The following is a 12,054-nucleotide window of genomic DNA, read 5'->3' as shown; positions in this document are numbered from 1 at the left end:
AAGCAGAATCTGCTTTACTGTTCCTGATTAGGATCAGCCTCAGAGAAGCCATGGTCACAGTATTTAGGAGCAGTAGAAGCATCCTTGTCTATGAGAATTTGGGTGCATGTCTAGGAAACAAGATAGCAGGAAACAAACCTAAAGGAGAGTGACTTTTGTAAATTTTTTTTTCAGTGTATATGCTTTTGTCTATAACAAGTTTATTACCTTCCATAATTCTAATCACAAAAGCAGATTTTGGTATTATTCAAGCTTTGTGTAGACACTTTTTTTTTCCTAAATCACACCTAACTCTTCAAACACTTCAGTAAAATGGAATTAAAATTAGGAATTGATAATTTGTAAATTGTCCATTTATCCTTATGGAAGATTAGACAACTCAAGAGAAGCAAGTACAAATGATAAGTTTCAGTAGGAGTTTTTGATTTATAGGGAAAGAGTATGGGTAGATATAGTTAAACTATATCTGTTGTGAAACTGTAGTCCTTAAAGATGCCATGGCTGAAAAAAGAATGGACTTTTAAAATGGAAATGATTAATACCCCACAAAATACTGGATTTCAAATTCTTTTCTTATAGTTGGTCCCAGTGACATGACTCACCAGTGTACCTTCTTAGCAGCTGTAAACTGAGAGAAGGGACTTGACCAGAGTGAAACAAAATTGTGTGTAACTTCCTGTGAGGATATTGGCTCTAAAATTTTGAATGTAGAAGTTTTGAGTATGGAGGTGCTTATAATAACTTTGGAAGCCACTTTGGCAAGTAAACAGTTCCACAACATTATAAATTCAGTTGAAGAAACTAAAACACTTCTGAATAAGTTTATATATTAAGCAGTTGAATCCTACTTGGACTATTAAATCTTTATTATGTCAATTTAATGCTAGTATTTTAAGCTGGTATTAAAATTAAAAATAAGTCTTTCAAACTTCTAGAATTCTGTTAGCATTGCTTTATGGAAAGTTAGTCCTCTTGCACCTTGTCTAGATACACTGTGAAATGAAAAATTGACTTCTGCTAGAGCCTGTTCACTTGCTCTTTAATCAGTTACACCTGTATGACAGGAATGCAAAGTAGATGCCAAGTGCGGCCGAATCACTGGATTTTTCCAAATATGCTTCCATTTTTTACATGGCACAAAGCAGTAGAGAGTCTGGTCTATTAAATTTTGTTCACTGCTTTTATTTTTCTCAACATCTTTTCCTCATGAGTTCTTGTGTCTGCTTGCTGAAAACACTGGTTCCTCCACAGAATGTCTTGTTTTATACTGCATATTTTGGTCTTGCATGGGGCATTCATTTAGCTTTCATCATTCAGGAGCTTTCAGAATACTTACCTGATTAAAGTCTGCAATATATAATTATAGATATTTGCGAGAGGAGAGAGTCAGGAAAGCATTATTTTTAAGGTTGTAATTAATGGGCTAATCTCTCATCCTTGCATCAAGAAAGAGGATTTGCTACAAGAGAATCTCTAAGTTCTGAGTATGTTGTAATCCACTGAGCAACTCAAGTGGCTAGACCAATGATACTTCCAGGCTCTTAGAATTGCTGAGAGTGATCTGCAATATGTGAAAATTGAACTGTTGGGGGGGTTTGTTTGTTTTGTTTTCCTTTTCCCCTTTTTTTCTTTTTCTTTTTTATTTTTTCTTTAATTTTAAGAAATCTTTTAATAAAAAAACAGATCAAGGGCTTTGGAAGAGTTCCTTATATAACTTATATATAAGTTAACACAGTTGGTCTTGCAATCCATAAGCTATCATAAACCTTTCTAAAATACGAAACCCAAAAATCACTGTTTAGGACATTTTCATTCTCTGCACATCTATAAACAAAAAAAGCCAAAACTTGTGAGGTTTTATTTCCTATTTTTTTTCCTCTGTATTTAAGTGTGTGGCCCAATAATAATTCATTGTAAAACCACATGGTGATGGCTCAACTATTTCATGCTAACATGTCCAAATTTATATCAGAAATAGCTGCTTCAGAAACACACATCCTAGGTAAAACTTTAATGACTATTTTTATAAGATGGCTGTTTTCTTCAGCTGTATGGACTCAGAAATAGATATGTTAAACACATCACAATGGAACTCACCACTGAAAATCATGGGATAAATTGTATCGATGGAACCTCAGATTTTCACCTAGTCCAACTTCTTGCTTAAAGCAGGGTCAGCCCTGAAATCAGACCAGGCTATTAAAGGCTTTATTCAGTTGGTCTGGAACACCTTAAAACATACACAACCTTTCTGGGCAATCTGTGCCACTCCCTGGCAGTCTTGAGGAAGAAGTTTCTCCCCACATCCATTCTGAACATCTCCCATTTCTATTTATGTACCTCACTGTCACACCAGGCCTTGCTGTGAGGAGCCTGGAAGCATCTTCCCAATAATCCCCCTATAGGTTTTGGCAGATTGCTGCTTGCTTCCCCAGAAGCAGCCTCTGTTCCAGATGTCCCTCAGCTGCTTCTCACTGGTCAGAACTGATTTCCTTGTAGACTTTGTTGAAAGGAAGGCAGAAGATTCTAGAGTGTGTGTCAGTTTAGAATAGGTGTCAGTTCCATAGGTGATGGAACTCATCAGATTACATCAATAGAAATGAGTGGGGATCTTGGTTCAGCATGAAGAAAGAAGAGCTATTAGTGACTGAGATCCAATGGAATTCAGGTAGGGCTTCCCATGCAGAATCACAGAAACACAGAACCATTGAGGTTGGAAAAGACTTCTGAGCTCATTGAATCCAACTGTTACCTCATCACTGCCAAGTTCTTCACTAACCCATGTTCCCAGCTGCCACATCCACAGTCTTTTAAATAATTACCAGGGCTAGTGACTCACTTCCCTGAACAACCTGTTCCAATGCTTGACAACCCTTTTGCTGAAGAAATTTCTTAACTTAAGGAATTTCTGGTTAACTTAAGGCCATTTCCTCTTGTCCTGTGAACTTCTCACAGGGCAGGTAGGATCAACCTCCACCTTGCTACGACCTCTTTTTTGGTTGTTCAACTACCTGTAGAGGAAGTTTGGTTCATAAACTTCAGTAGAAATTTGCCAAGTTGTCACAGACACATTTTATGAAAAATCCTTTCATTAGGATTTTTTCTCCTGAGAAGCTGAGAGGCCTCAGGAACAAAATGTAAACAATGATTATCTGCTGCTGTGGAATGCAGCAGGTGAATCTTTGATTGGTCTCATGTGGTTGTTTTTAATTAATGGCCAATCACAGTCCAGCTCTCTAGGACTCTCTGGTCAGTCACAAGATTTTATTATCATTCCATTCTTTTCTATTGATTGCAAGCCTTCTGATGAAGTCCTTTCTTCTATTTTTTTTTAGTACAGTTTTAATATAATATATATCATATAATAATAAATCAGATTTCTGAAACATGGAGTCAGATCCTATCTCTTCCCTCATCCTGGGACCCCTGTGAACATCACCACACCAAGTTTTCCATAAAATATCCCTGCAAAAGCTCAAATCTCTAGCCTTTAAAAATCTATTATGATATTAATAATGAAAGACGTGCTCATATGTTTGGAGTATTTTGAAGGAAAGTTATTAGTTTTATGAAATTTCACTTAAAAATTTGTGGTTTTGCCTGTTCATTTTGATAAAAGAGCTGTCAACTCCAGCCTATTAATTTTCTGTATTACAGTTTTGAAAATATTTTCAGAATAGCTGTTGCATAGTCTTTTGTAGTCTTTACTTGTTGTTTCTGATTTTGTTTTGTTTTTGTCTTAGATTCCTTCATAATAACTTTTTTAAAAAAATAGCAAATCCTTTGCTCAGAGATCCTCCAGAAAATTCTCTTCAGAACTAATTATATCTGTTTTTAAAATCTCCTAGCTTCTACTGCCCAAAAGTAGTTTTTTACTGAAAGATAATAGTCTAAGCAAAGTGCTCAGTTTCTTTTTACTGCATAACAGTAACTTGATGTGACATTTCTGCATTGTGTTATTATCAAGCTCTGAAAACTTACTAAATCATGTTCTGAGTGATCAATGGATTTATCCTTTGCAAACTAAAGTGCTCATCATTCATGGCACTCCTTTGTTCTGGTGGTATAGAGGACAGTTCTAATGCATCTTTTCAGGTCCTCATTTTCTTTATTTGTTTGAACATGAACTTTACTTTTCCATAAGAAATTGGATAAGTAGGCATAAGGTAACAGCCAGATAGGTTTGTGTTTTGTTTTTTTCTTTTCTCAGAAATAAAGAAAATCTTTTTTGAGGCAGAGTACAGTCAACCACAGCCATTCCATTTGTTCAGAGAGCTTCTTCAATACAACTCCTTCTTTTTGGGAATTACGTGAAACTGAAAATAGCAGAAATGAAATTTCTGTCATGGGGAATGGAGAAAATCAGATGTTGGACTTGGTCCACGCTGTAAATAGCTCAAGCCAGTGTATTTCTGTGTCAATTCTTAACATGAACAACAATGGTAAAGTGGTTGCTGGACTCACTTGCTGAAAATCACTTTCAAATTTACTCACAGGCTGGAATTTAGAACAGATGATGATGACAAGTGGCAAAATTGTGATTCCTCACTGTGATCCATGGATGAACTTATCTTTTTGGATTTAAAGTAACTTCAGAAAATATTTGGTGCAATTATTTAGCCCCAAACAAGCAGTCTAATGCTCAAGTATTAAGGTATGGCAGTTTATGTGTAATAAATTATGGAAGCAGTACTCCCCAGTCTTTTAAAACCTAAACATAAAAATGCACTTGATTTTGTTCATAATTTAACAGCACAGAATTTCCCTAACTGTAAGGAAATATGAGCATGTTGTAGAAAAAAAAGAAAATCCTTTCTGCTGCAAAAGCCAAATGAAACAATATAAAATGAAAAATGTATATAAGAGCAGACAGAATAGCTGTGTCTAATTCTGGAACATAGCACTTAATGTCAAAAAAGAATTGTTATAAAAATTTATATTAGGGACTATATAAGTAGGCAACATACCTTGAGAATCATAAGTTTGTATTTTTTTTCAGTCTTATGGTTTCAGGATTTGGGCTTTTTATATGATGAAGTGAAATAAAAACGTTTCCCAGTTTTGGTATAAAACACAAATATATGGGAATTTCTGTTCATTTGAAATTATGAGGTGTCCTTCAAACACCTTCAGATACCTTCTGAGAATACACTGTAAAAGTTGAAGGGAAGAAAAAACTCACAGTTACATTTAAAACAGCTCATAATAGTATAAGTTGCCACAAAAAACAAACAAAGAAAACCCAACAAAACCCCTAAACAACACTTTTTTACCATTCATATTGTCCTTTCCACATTATTTTCTTTGTTTCTCCCTCTCAAAATTTGTTCTCCTGTCATTAGTGCTGAGATATTTAACTTGAAGTGCACTATTTCTGGATTTTATAAGGCTGGTGGAAAGATCTCATGTCTTAAAATAATTCTTTCCTGGGCACCATTTGCAGGCTATTTTTTAATATTAATATTGCCATAGGAACCGTCCTTCATAAATGTTGGCATATTTTTCCAATGGATTGGAATTCTGGTAAATTGAGCTGTTCAGTGACTGTGTCTGCAAGGGACTTTTGCAGTCAGTGGAGGGAGAGCTGTTCAGCGCACTCTGTGTGGAATTTAACAAGCTTCCTCAAGCAGACACCTGTACTTGCTGAGATGGATGGTGCTTTACATTTTATTGGCTGTATTGACCACAGGCTTTGCTCAGTTGCCTGAACAGTGACACCCAGAACTGGATGTCTGTGGGTGTTTTTCCCGCCTTCCATCCATGCAGATGTCTCAGGGCATGTCTGTTGGCACTGGTTTCACACTGATGGTCCTCTGCTGGTGTCTGTTTTGGGCCACCAAGATCTGGGTCTTCATTCACTGTAGTAGAAATCTAAATAGCAGTCCATGAACTTATAAATGTTCAAGTGTAATCACAAAACACAGACTTTCAGTGCTCCCAGTACAGAATTCAGCATAAATAAAAGACAGAAATAGTCCTAGCCATAAATGAGACCTTGTTGTGCTCTTGAAGATAGTATGAAGGTGAGGGATGGTTTTAGGCATGACAAAATTAGACAGTAGCTTAAAGTATTAAAAAATGTTGTGCAAGAGAGATTTCTACTCCAGGAGAAGTGTCTGAAGTGCTAAGCCTGGCCCAGAGGCAGCCACATCACATCCCTTACAAGCCCATGCAGCAGCTGGACTGAGAAAGTCCCTTGGCTCAGCCACAGGCAGAAGGGTCTCACTGCTGGGGTGTCCAGCCCAGTTTTGCCCCCAGGGTTTAGAAGAGAAAACTATGAACAAAATTCATAGTGGAGTGTGTGGGGTCACAAGAGGGTTGCTCAGTCTTGGCACCCAAAAATTTATAGGGGAATATGGCAGACAGGGAAACAGCTCTGCTGTGACAATGCACTGGAGAGTTACCCTTGCTCCTGGGGCTCAGGGAAGTCTTGTCCCTTCAAGAGTTGCTGTAAACACACCATGTGCTCATGAAAAGTGAATTAGAATAGTTCTAGAGTTTTATATATATATTATATAATGATAATATATACATATATATATATATATTATATATGTATTATATAATGATAATATATATAAAATCTTAAGATGTGGAGTATTGGATGCATTTTTTAAATAGTGCTTAAAAGTTGTTTATTTCTTGGGGGAAGGATGAGGAGCCAATTACACTTCTATAGTGCAACTGCAGGAAAGACAAATGGAATATGAGCTTGTCTTGGCAATGTAATATAAGAAAAAAACCCCAAACCATTACATATATTACTATTTTGAAATAGCACAGGTTCCTGTGTTTAATCTTTCACTGTCCAAAGCCAAGATAATTTCCAAGCTTTCCTTGAGTATTATTAATTGTTAATTTAAATGCAAAGCTTTTTAGCATTAAAATTTGTACATATAAATCAACAGCAATAGGCTGCAGGTTTCAGATCCTATAGATGTATTTCAAGGGGGTGTCAGAGTCCTTTCCCTCACCCTTGTCCTGGAAGCACAATTTTAGTTTACCCTTGATGAGATATTTTACTGGGTGATTACACAGAATATTAAAGAAATGTGATGAGTAAGAGTCTAATTGGGGTTTTGAAGATATTCAGTAGTTCATTTAGGGATTCAGGATCTGTTCACAATTTGGTGTCAGTCTCTGATGCTTACTTGTGATTCAGAACATCTGACACCATGTGTGCTCTCAGGGAATATATGGTCTTCTGATTTTGAGTGTTTCATTCAAATACCACAGTGATTTAAATAATAAACCACTCTACAGCAATCATGACATCCTGAAATAACAATTCATGCTAAATTAAGCAAAGAAAAGTGGTGACAGCTGACAAATGTCTCTTTTAGAAAGATTGGAGTTGTGTTATTCTTTTAGTGTTGATTTTCAGTTTGTTTCCCTTTCTTCAAAGTTCAGTTAATATTTTTAAGACACAAGTGTGGTCATTTATATTGCTTCCTGTCATATTTAGTGAAAACATCTACAGAACATTTTTTTTCTGGTTATAGCAAGCTGGCTAGGTAGTTAATTGTTCTAAACCCCTTTAATTTTATAAGATCCTTGTGTATCTTTTACAATATTAAAATTTAGCTCAGCTGTTCTGTGATTCCTAATGATAAAATATCCAGAACCTCTGAAGCACACTCATTTTATAAACTCCAGTTAGTTTTCAAAAAATAAGCAAAACCCTAAACTGGTCATTTAGATTACAAAGAATTACTTTTCTACTCTGTTTTAAAATTTATATTTTCTTCAGCCTGTTACTTTGAGGGTAATAAAACTGATTTTGTGAAATCAGTGAACCATTTTATCATTATTTTTCTCTTAATAGAACCATTTTTTAAGGGAGTAAATGGTAGTTGTAGATATCTCCAGACAGAGATGCTTCCCCTACTTACAGAATTAGAATAAAATTAAATTTGGACACTATTGTGCATCAAAATACTACTCAAATTGCAGTTTTTCAAAAGAATGGTGAGGACAAAGGAATAGCAGTCTAAAAATTCTGTGATTTACTTTGCATCCAGAAACAATTCTATTTGCATTACCAAGTACTTACCACATTATAGAAAAGTGTTAGTAACCTACTTGAAGCTACCGTTCTTATATACCCTCCATAAAGAGAGAAATCTGGTAATGCATTATCAAAACCATATGCTATAAACCACGTTGTTTCTACACTTTCTTTCATCAAGGATCTCAATTTCAAATTTAAAGATTTAAGTCAGAGAGCATTGCTATAAACATGCAGAACTAACCTCCAACACTATAGATAACCAGTTTCCTCTGGTAATTTTTTTTTTTTTTGGTCAAGCTCAGAATAGCAACGAGGGAAATAAAATTTAAGTACCATTGTAATTAAAATGGTCTACACACTTTTCCACCCCATCTGTCCAGTTGAAGGAATAAAGGAAGATCTGATAGAGCACTGTTGGTTTTTTTTAAATATCTGATTTATTTCCTGCACATTGATAAAGCTTCCCTGATAGAATCCTGGCTGTCTTCTCCAAATTTGTAATGTAGAAATTGTGAGGAGGATCAGCATAGCATAAATGGATCTTGTTTCCAGAACTGGTATGCACATATGGAGGGAGACAAGTGCACTTAATAAATGGAGGTTGTATTTTAAATAGAAGAAGGAGGAGGAAGGTCAGAAGGTCAGAATGTTTGCTGCTGTAGCTCTGAAAACAAAAATTTCCCATTACTGAGAAAAAGCTGAAGGTGCTGGACTGAGTTGGCAGTGCAGGGTTTCAGCACGAGTGGGTTTGTCTTGGCACAGTTTCAGATTGCTTTAAGTGAGTCCAAGTGACTTTTGCCTCCCCTTTGTGTGGGCAGAAGCTCTGTGAACACCATGAATAAGGTAAAGGTGTGTCTGATCTGGGGCAACACTGCTGTGCAAGTAACAGCCCTTGGTGTTAACTGAGGCCAGGGAGGGAAATGATCAGACTTCAGCAGGGAACCAGTGAGAAGGAGGCAGAGCGTGATGAGAAGACTTATAAATAGAGCTCCAAGTATATCACAGGATAGAAAAGGAAGAAACTCCCACAACTGTGAACATCATACTCCCAGCAAGGATCCCAGGTTGTTCACAACATGTTCAACTTACCCCTCTTTCTGTTTGAGGAAGACTGTAAGTCTTGGCCCTAAGAGAAAGAGGAATATTGAATAGACAAATATGTCAAATGAAATTAGTAGATCCTACAAGAGTTTGGTATAGTTATGATTAAGGGGTTGGGTTTTTTTTTGTGTGTTAATCAGATAATTTGAATGATGTAACTGTTTGAACTAACAGTAAATAATTATATCTTTATATATAGTGTATTTCAATTTGTCCATAATAAGATTTTGAGTAAAATGCTGTGTTCCATTTTTAGGACTTTAAGCAAAGGGCAGGGTACAGTAATGTGGTAAATAGTCTCAGAGAAATCATCTGGGAGAAGCCCAGTAAACCTCTAACAAAGGCAGACTGAAATGCCTAGAGGAATCAGAGATTTTCCTCCTCTTTTATGGCTGTGGCCAGTACATTCTGCTGGATTTGGAGACAGTAGGCTCGGGAGAGTCTAGAATCATGTTTCTAATCCTCTGCTAAGTGCTTTAATCCCTTTGATGTGCAAAATACCCCTGCATCTACCACTGCTTCCTCCTCTGGGAGGTGAATGGTTATCCACCAGCCACGGGCACTGCAGTGCTCCTGGTGGTGAAGAGGAGATTGGCTGCCCAAGGACAAGCTTCTGAAAATTCAACATAACAAAGGATCACCACAGAGGGAACTTCCAGGCAACCAGTTATAATATGAAGAAAGTCTAAGCCCTGCCAGAGATGGCCACTGGATGAGGTGTGGGTTGAATTGCTTTCCACGCTGCTGTCGTTCTCTTTTTAATGGATGGCTTTTCCACAATCAGTGCTGTTGGGTTAGGAATTGTGCTGTGAAGCCAGTTGAACTGGCCCATTTGGTTGAATTGCTGGGGTTTGTGATCATGGAGCTCACAGTCCCTCTGTTCACATGCCTCTCTGGAATGAAGAGAAGCTGTGACTGCTAGATCACTGTGGGAAGCTTGTTGATGCACATCAGAAGAGATAACTAAAATCTTAAACCTGTGATGATGTTAAAGACAAGAAAATGCTCTTATTCATATGGTTGCAGCATCTGTAGTGTGGAACAATGGAAACAGAAACACTTTTAACAGGAAGCAATAAATATTCAATTCCACTAAAACATGGGGAAATATTCAACATGGAGTCGAGTATTTTCAGGATCTGTGAAATAGAAAATTCCCATGACAATATTAGAATAGCACCAGCACTCAAACAGTAAAATCTTCAGAGCAGATTAAGTTAATTGCCCTGGCTAAACAAAATCTTTTAAGTCAGAAAAGGCCTCCTGAATGAAAATACATTTACTAATTGTCACAAGCCTATGAATAAACTGATTTACCAGGCCAAATTGTCACCTTGAAAACTGAAGCAAGAAATGTAATCCTGTAGCGTGTCCAGCATGAATGGACACTTCAGGGCATGATTACAGCACAGTAAAGGGCACTGCAGTGGACATACCTCAATGAACACCTATCACAAGGTGCAGTGGCCAACAACAGTATTGGATAATACCTGTCATGACTGATCCTAACTCTAAGGATAGTTCACATGATCCTGGCTCAGATATCAATTTGCAGTTTGCTTCATAAGGAGTCAGGTGGTGTGTGTTTTTATGACATAGATATGACCTTAACCCCAAACCTGCTGTTGAAGCCTTCTGGAAAGTTGTGCCATTTGACAACAGGTGGAAGTGTTCATAATCATAGAATCATAGGATAGTGTGGGCTGGAAAGGACCTTTAAAGGTCATCTAGTTTGCTATAAGGTCTCCCTGGAGCCTTTCTTCTCCAGGCTGAGCAACATCAACTCTCTCAACCTTTCTTCAGCAGAAGAGCTGCTCCAGCCCTCTGATTATTTTTGCAGTTCTACACTGGACTGACTGCAGTGAGTCCATGCATTTCCTGTGCTGAAGATTTCAGAGTTGTCTTACAGGTGTGGTATCACAAGAGCAGAGGGGCAGAATCTCCTCTCCTGACCGATAGGCCAAGCTTCCTCTGATGCAGCCTAGGATACAGCTGGATGTAATCACACCTTACTGGCCCATATCCAGCCTTTCATCCACCAGCACCTCCAAGTTCCTTCTCAGCAGGGCTGCTCTCAATCCCTTCATCCCCCAGCCTGTATTGATAGCAGAGATTTGCTCTGACCCTAGTGCAAGAGCTTACCTTTGACCTTGTTGAACATCATGAGGTTCACATGAGCCCACTCCTTGAGCTTGTTGAGGTCCCACTGGATGGCATCCCATCCTTCCAGTGTGTCAGCTGCATCACTCAGGTTGGTGGTTTTGGGAAATGGATTGAGGGTGCACTCAACCCCTCTTGTCATTGACAGAGCACTGGTCCCAGTAGAGACCCCTGAGGGACACCATTTGTCACTGGGACACGGAGCCACTACAGTCTGGACGCAACCATCCAGCAAATTCCTCGTCCACTGAAGAATCCACCCATCAAATTCATCTCTCTTTCCTTTAGAAAGGATGTTTTGGGGCAGCCCTTAGAGAAATCCAGGTGATACAGGAATTGTTCTGTTGCTTCATAGATGCTGTTAGTCTGCATTAAGTGTTTTGCTGTCAGCAGAACTGCTGCCTGATAGTCTGTATAAAGTGCAAATCTCTTGATTCACAATGGTCCTGCAAGCTCAGACCTTTGAAATGAGTTCACATTTGCAAACTTTGAAATGAGTTCACATTAACAGAGAAAAATGGAGACACAGAGACACAAATAAATGCTGGCACTGCTGATGAAAGCAGTTATTTTCAAGATGCAATTGTTCAGCTTCAGATATATTTTTTTTCTCCCTGTTACTGAAAGGGAAACCATGAAGTATAATATTGCAAAACTTCTTAGACTTATTAGATTTCTCTAACATTTCTCAGTTCTTTCTGAAGCACTCACACGTTAAGGATATTGCAATGATTTTTGCATGCAGCCAAACTTTTACTGAGAAGAAACCTTAGATGGCAACA

At 37.7% G+C, this 12,054-nt stretch overlaps 1 protein-coding gene across 7 annotated transcripts in view; it reads left to right on the top strand.

Annotated features, from left to right (window-relative positions):
* The window catches only part of PCLO (piccolo presynaptic cytomatrix protein), a 323,520-nt gene that overhangs the window by 65,976 nt on the left and 245,490 nt on the right, over positions 1-12,054 (top strand). The window lies entirely within an intron of this gene.

Source organism: Molothrus aeneus, chromosome 5 (assembly GCF_037042795.1).
Source record: "Molothrus aeneus isolate 106 chromosome 5, BPBGC_Maene_1.0, whole genome shotgun sequence".
NCBI classification, from domain to species: Eukaryota; Metazoa; Chordata; class Aves; order Passeriformes; family Icteridae; genus Molothrus; species Molothrus aeneus.
This window is presented reverse-complemented; position numbering and strand designations above follow the sequence as displayed.